The sequence below is a fragment of the Lipophrys pholis genome, assembly GCF_963383615.2.
Source record: "Lipophrys pholis genome assembly, chromosome: 5".
Lineage (NCBI taxonomy): Eukaryota > Metazoa > Chordata > Actinopteri > Blenniiformes > Blenniidae > Lipophrys > Lipophrys pholis.
In genome coordinates this window covers 28,555,715-28,562,027 of record NC_137628.1, presented here as the reverse complement: position 1 = coordinate 28,562,027, position 6,313 = coordinate 28,555,715, and positions in this window count along the sequence as shown.

Below are 6,313 nucleotides of genomic sequence, written 5' to 3'. Positions count from 1 at the left end.
CTCTACTGGAGGTGTGGGTGTGTGTGCGTGTGTGTGTGTGTGTGTGTGTGTGTGTGTGTGTGTGTGTGTGTGTGTGTGTGTGTGTGTGTGTGAGAGAGAGAGAGAGAGAGAGAGAGAGAGAGAGAGAGAGAATCCAGAGATAAAAGGAGGAGGAGGAGAGAGAGGATGCCCCCCCCCCCCCCCCCCCCCCCCCACACACACACACACACACACAGACACAACAGAGGTGTGCTTTAGAAAAGCACTATGGCAAGTAATTTCAGATCATACAGACATTGTGTTTTTACGCTGATGACACTGTTGTGTCTCACCGTGTTGCTATTTCTGTCTGATTGGTCAGTGAGGGATTCTTCTCAAGCTCCTGTACAATGTTTTACTTTACAATCAACTACCTGTGCACAATGATCTGAGTCCCCGATCAATCACTCCAATCCTCCGCTTGTTTCATGTTTTTGGATGTTATGCACTCAAAAAGCTTTGTACAACAAAAGACACAATTCAGGCATCAAAACTTAATTATTTGCATCAGTTTTTATCCTTCCACCCCAAAAAATATGAGGCGATAAGCAAGAAATCCACTTTCCAGTCAAGTCACTCATATTCTGATAATGTGCACATATCATGTCTTATAGCACTGATCTCCAAGTAAGAATCCAACCCGGTATCACAATACTTTGTACAAAGGCTAATTAGGCTTCAAATAGGATCTTATGGGAGCGAGACGGGGAATCGAACTACCAGCCTTTGGGCTTGGAATATGACTTGTTCTACCAACTGAACCTGAGTGAATTCCTGGGCCCTTTAACTTCGGTGGAAGAACCAAGCCAAGAACATTCCCTCTCTCAGTTAGACTGAAAACACTTAAATCTGCTAAAAAGAAGAAGAAGAAGCTCTGATGAGCAGATACAGGCCGCTCAGAGCCAAACTGCACACACAGCAAGATTTTCTTAATATCCACAAGTTTTTGAAGAACGGAAGTGGAGCCTAAGAAGAGCAATACTTGACATTTGCCAAGTTGGCATATCAGAAAAACTGAAATGCCTCTTCATGTCTGGAACAACTGTTCTCTATGTCTGTCACAAGAAACAACCAGTCACAGATTCTGGAGCCTCGACACGGATCAGTTCGTCTTTTTAGTTTGAACTCAACACTGTTTGATGCAGAACAGACCGAGTGCAGTCTTCAGTGAACATAGTGTGCTCTGAGCAACAATAAACACAAACTATACATTTGGGGGCCATAAAGCCTAAACAATGTGCTGAATGACACTGAAAGTCTTTGCAAAGTCATTTAAACATCCACTGATTAATTGTTTCGTTTTACTTTCACTATCACAATTCATTAAGGTGAGGCTTTGATGGCTCGGTGTGTTATGCTGCCCCAGAGTGGATTTAAATATCACTACATTTCAGGTTTAATAGACTGCAGGACTCCAGTAAGTGATAAACATTTCTCAAGATGAAAAGATTAAAAAAACAAAAAAAAAAAAACATCCACATGCAATTCAGTGCTTTTATCAAGGTCCTAAAATGGAAATATCATGATCTCCAGCCTCATTAGAACTTTGCATTTAACACAATATTTAAAAGCCGCATTAGACACATTCCCTCTGTCTTGTTCTCTGGATTGTGAGGAAGAAAACATCAACAGTTGCCGCCTCCACATTCAGATTTACATATTGAATTGAAATGAAATATCGCTCTGCTCCAATGTGCATAACCGACGTAACTTTCCCGTCATCATTGCTTTCTATATGGTAATGGTGTTTAACCTTCCCTATCTGAGGAATGTGATAACTACTGGTACCGACACGACGCTGCTGGAAAGTTCCCATCTCATATCCAATCTCTGCTGCTGTGAGGCTCATATTTAAAGTGTTCCAGTGGCTGGTCTGATGCAGGGGGAGACACCAACCAGAACTGATCCTGGAAAGTCTGCCTCTGCCCTTCTTCTGCTTCAGCTATCACCCTGAATTTGTTTCAACTCGGCATCTCCCAAAGAAATCGGAAGCTTGAGCTCCAGTTGCCAATCATTCTGATCAGTGAGCTGCTCACACGTCTGCCGCCAACCGTACCTCCTCTCGCTGGGCTAAACTTCAGAGGTTAGTGAAATAAGTAAGAGAGAAAGAAAGAAAGCAGTGCATGTATTTGATAAGCTACTCTGGATGCTGGAATTCTTTTGGACATTTGGTCTGATAATGATGATTCAAATGTACGAACACCCACAAGCTTCAACGCAGAAAAACTAAAGTCGCAAAAGTAAACATAAAGGCAAAGCAGTAATATCACATGCAGTATTGTATGAAATCGACCTACAAAGAGCTTTTGAATAGAATCGAATCAACTAGAATCGAATTGAATTGAATTGAATTGAATAGAAACGAGTGCAATGAGATTAAAAAGTGCCAGCCCATCTGTGCATCATATATATTGTATAATGTTACAATTCCCAGTAGAATATTCTGAAATAATCAGTAGCAAAGAAGAGCCGTTTAGTTTTGGCAGAGTAAATGTCATGTTTCTCTCTCGTATGAGACCCAGACTTTCTGAGGAAACTGTTCAGGGGCAAGTAAAAGTTTTGTGCGGAATCTCCTTTAAATCACGATAGTCTCTGATTTATCGCCAGTTAAATTGACCGAGACAACTTCCTGTCCACCTCTTCATATCGCCAGCAGCTCACTGTTCCAAACGCAAACCTTTCAAGTCACTGTGACGATGACGGATGTGTGAAGGCAGCCGCTCTGGGAGGAAGTATACTGACGGTAAAGCACAAATGAAGATCTGCTTCTTTACAAACTGCGTGTCCAACGTCGAGGCGGACAGTTTGTCCGGCGGAGAGGAAGCTGAGGACGAGTCAGGACTGAAGAAGAAACAGAGCAGATGTGCTCACAGCCAATATATTAACTGCCACCTAATCAAAGTGCTTATTTTTGCTTTAATGTAACTTTAATGAAGTCGTTTTGAATGACCAGACATCGACTTGAAAGCCTTCCTATTTTGTTTACACCGTTTACAATAGTCTCATCTTTCATCAGACAGAATCTACAAATACTGGAGTGTAAAAAAACCCAAAACAATATTAGTAACAGTAGGCATGACCATAATACTGTCTGTACCATATGGATTCTCAGTAAAAGATTCCAATGACAAAGGGAGAAAAAATAATCAAGTTTTTGTGTGTGTTTCTGTTTATATTTTCCTTCTGACGGTCTATATTGTTGATTTTGTGAGTTTGCACAAATGGTGTTTTGTAATTTCCGCAGCAAACATCAAACTGCAGTGGAATACAGTGTATAACCCTCACTAACAGGGGCAGCAATAGAAAAATAATCAGTGGTAATCACTTCAGTGGCGTTGAGGGGGAAAAACTGAGGAGAAGAAGAACAAGTTACTATAGAAAATCAAGAATATTTACACTTACAATATATAATATAACATTTATGACAAGATGATCTATTCAGGCAAAGCCTATTTCCAAAACAGTGGTGGGAACAATTTACTCATTAAGATGGAGATTCTTTCCAGTGACAGAGCAAAGCGAGCTCATTCATTTGCACCTGTGTGGAAAAACTGAAATGCCCAAAGAGGTCACACTTTTATCTCAATCCAATCTGGCGTGGCAGTATTGAAATGGCCACATTTGACATTCCTTATCGAAGCTCCGGAGGAGAAAAGAAAAAAAAGAAAAGATGAAGATTTGTTTTTTGATAAGCTGCCGTCTAGACAAAAGCAGGAGAGGGGTGGTGAAGGACGATGCTGATGACAGGTCTATTATGCCACAGAGGCGACAGGAGAAGCCAACAATTGAGAGACGGAGCTGTCGCAGCATTTTGCAAAATGGCAGTATTCCTGAGCCACACCGAAGGGTGTCACTCTGTCACCCATCAAGATGAGATGAGATAACTCATTCGGGCACCGTGCATCTGCCACGCAAACTAAGCTGCTCCTTTCTACACGGGAGATCCAGGGAAGAATACTTCTGACCAACCGCAGTGGAAACCTGTTTGATATGCGAGGAGAAGCTGGCTGATCATTAAACGGGCTTCACTACACGGCCGAACCTTCAATCTGTCTGTCCTACAGGACGACAGACAGATTCTGTCATATACCTGAAATTAAAACGTGTCCAACTCGTCTGAGTTTAACAGCAGTGAGAATTGAGTTTGGTCAGAGGAAGATGACACAACAGTGTCAGGGAAATGACAGTGTGGCGGTCCAGTGACCTGATCTGAATCTGTCAGCCTGAGAGGAAGAACAGCTTTGCCTTTACTTCTGCTGCCCTCTGCTGCCTGCTGCACTCTAATATACAGCATGTGAAATCATTTGAACAGGGCCAGGCCAGGTTAACTCTTTGGGAGACTGGAAGGGTAAAAAAACAGGGGGGGGAATTACTGTACTCTAACAAATCTGAGAGTCTCAAGGCTTATTTTAATCTCTATATGCATCTCTGAAAGTATGAGACGTTAAAAAGATGTTAAATATGATACTGCGGGAAAAACAACAACTTACAAATCAAATTAAAACGTGATTCAAACTCTTTGGTAATCTACGGGATGATCATGTAATGTACCGAAAAGGGTTGTGTCCACCTCACAGTTCAGGCAAAACAAAAAACGTATAATTATTGTTATCATTATATAATTTTTTATACAATTGACGCATTGTTTAGGATTTTCTCCGTATTGTTTGATTTTGTGAAGACTTCACAGAAGATCACTGGTTCAAGTCTGGGCCTAGGGGCCTTTATGTCTGAGGTTAATCAGTGACTGGAAATTGTTCATGTTGTTAACGTGTGTAATTTTATTTATTTATAACTCTAAAGGTGTGTGGTTTTCTCTTTGTACTGTAAATGACCTGTATGTGTGAATGTGTCTGTCTCTCTGTGTTGTTGTTGTTGTTGTTGTTTATTTCCTGTGACGGCCTGGAAGCGGAGTGTATCCTGCCTTCACCTATCCTGATTAAGTTATATAGAAAATGGGTGTGTATCATTGAAACATTTTGTGAATTACTTCAGGAGTCCAACATACTAATAAGAGTCTGGCAAGAGCGGAATACAAACTACTTTCAGTAGAATATACAAGACTGCTTTTGATAAAATTCAAAATACAAACGAATATTAGCAGCTATGTGTAGAGGTTTTATGTGATATATAAGGCAGAAAACTGCAACGATACCATTGAGTGACGAAAGATTATGTGACCATAAAAAAACTAATAAATGAGCTTATATACACACATATTCACCTCGGTAATGACGGATTCTTTGGAGAAACCAGGGAGATTCTAGTTCTGAAATGAATTTTTAATCAGGCAACTTTTTCTTTTCTTTGCAGGTAATTTACTTTTCTATTGTAGAAACACAGACATCACCTTGATGCTTCAGCCTGCTGGTTCGCCGTCCCCATTCCACAGCGATGTCATTTTTCTCTCCACGATAAATATGGTGCCATCTTTTTTGTAATACGTAGTATTTTCTGCTGAAATAGTTTATTTTATTGTGCCGTGGTTTGCGTAAGATAAGATAAGATAAGATAAGATAAGATAAGATAAGATAAGATAAGATAGGATAGGATAGGATAGGATAGGATAGGATAGGATAGGATAGGATAGGATAGGATAGGATAGGATAGGATAAGATAAGATAAGATAAGATAAGATAAGATAAGATAAGATAAGATAAGATAAGATAAGATAAGATAAGATAGGATAGGATAGGATAAGATAAGATAAGATATCCCTTTATTTATCTCACATATGGAGAAATTTGCAGTGGTACAACAGGATAGTAAAGAAAAAGAAGCAAACATAGCATAAACTAAAAAAAGCAGATAAAATACAATATAATAAAAATGAAAAAATGCACACGGTGCCTATAAGTGTGGACATGTACAGAATATGGGGGTGGATGTATTTTACATAGTAAGTACGTTTTTATAGATTATTATAGTTATTGCACCACTTATTGCACAGTTATAAGTGATCATCTTCCTTTTTGTCAAAGTTCAGATCTCTTGCATTGTACCTGTTGCAAAAATATCAAAATGGCATTTTATATCTTGAAGTTTCGCTTTTTAGTAGTGATATCTGTTTTTAATCAACAGAGAGCACTATTTAAATAGTAAACTGTCTTCTCAGTTGGAAAAGGCCCACTCTGGAGCGATCCAATGTCACGTTATACAGTTAATTGAAGACCGTTATATGATAATTTAGTTCAATTGGATATATTGGTGATAGCAGCAATGCACAATAAACAATGGAACGGACAAGACTAAAACAATAAATGCGAATATAAAATGAGTAGTATGTAAATAATGG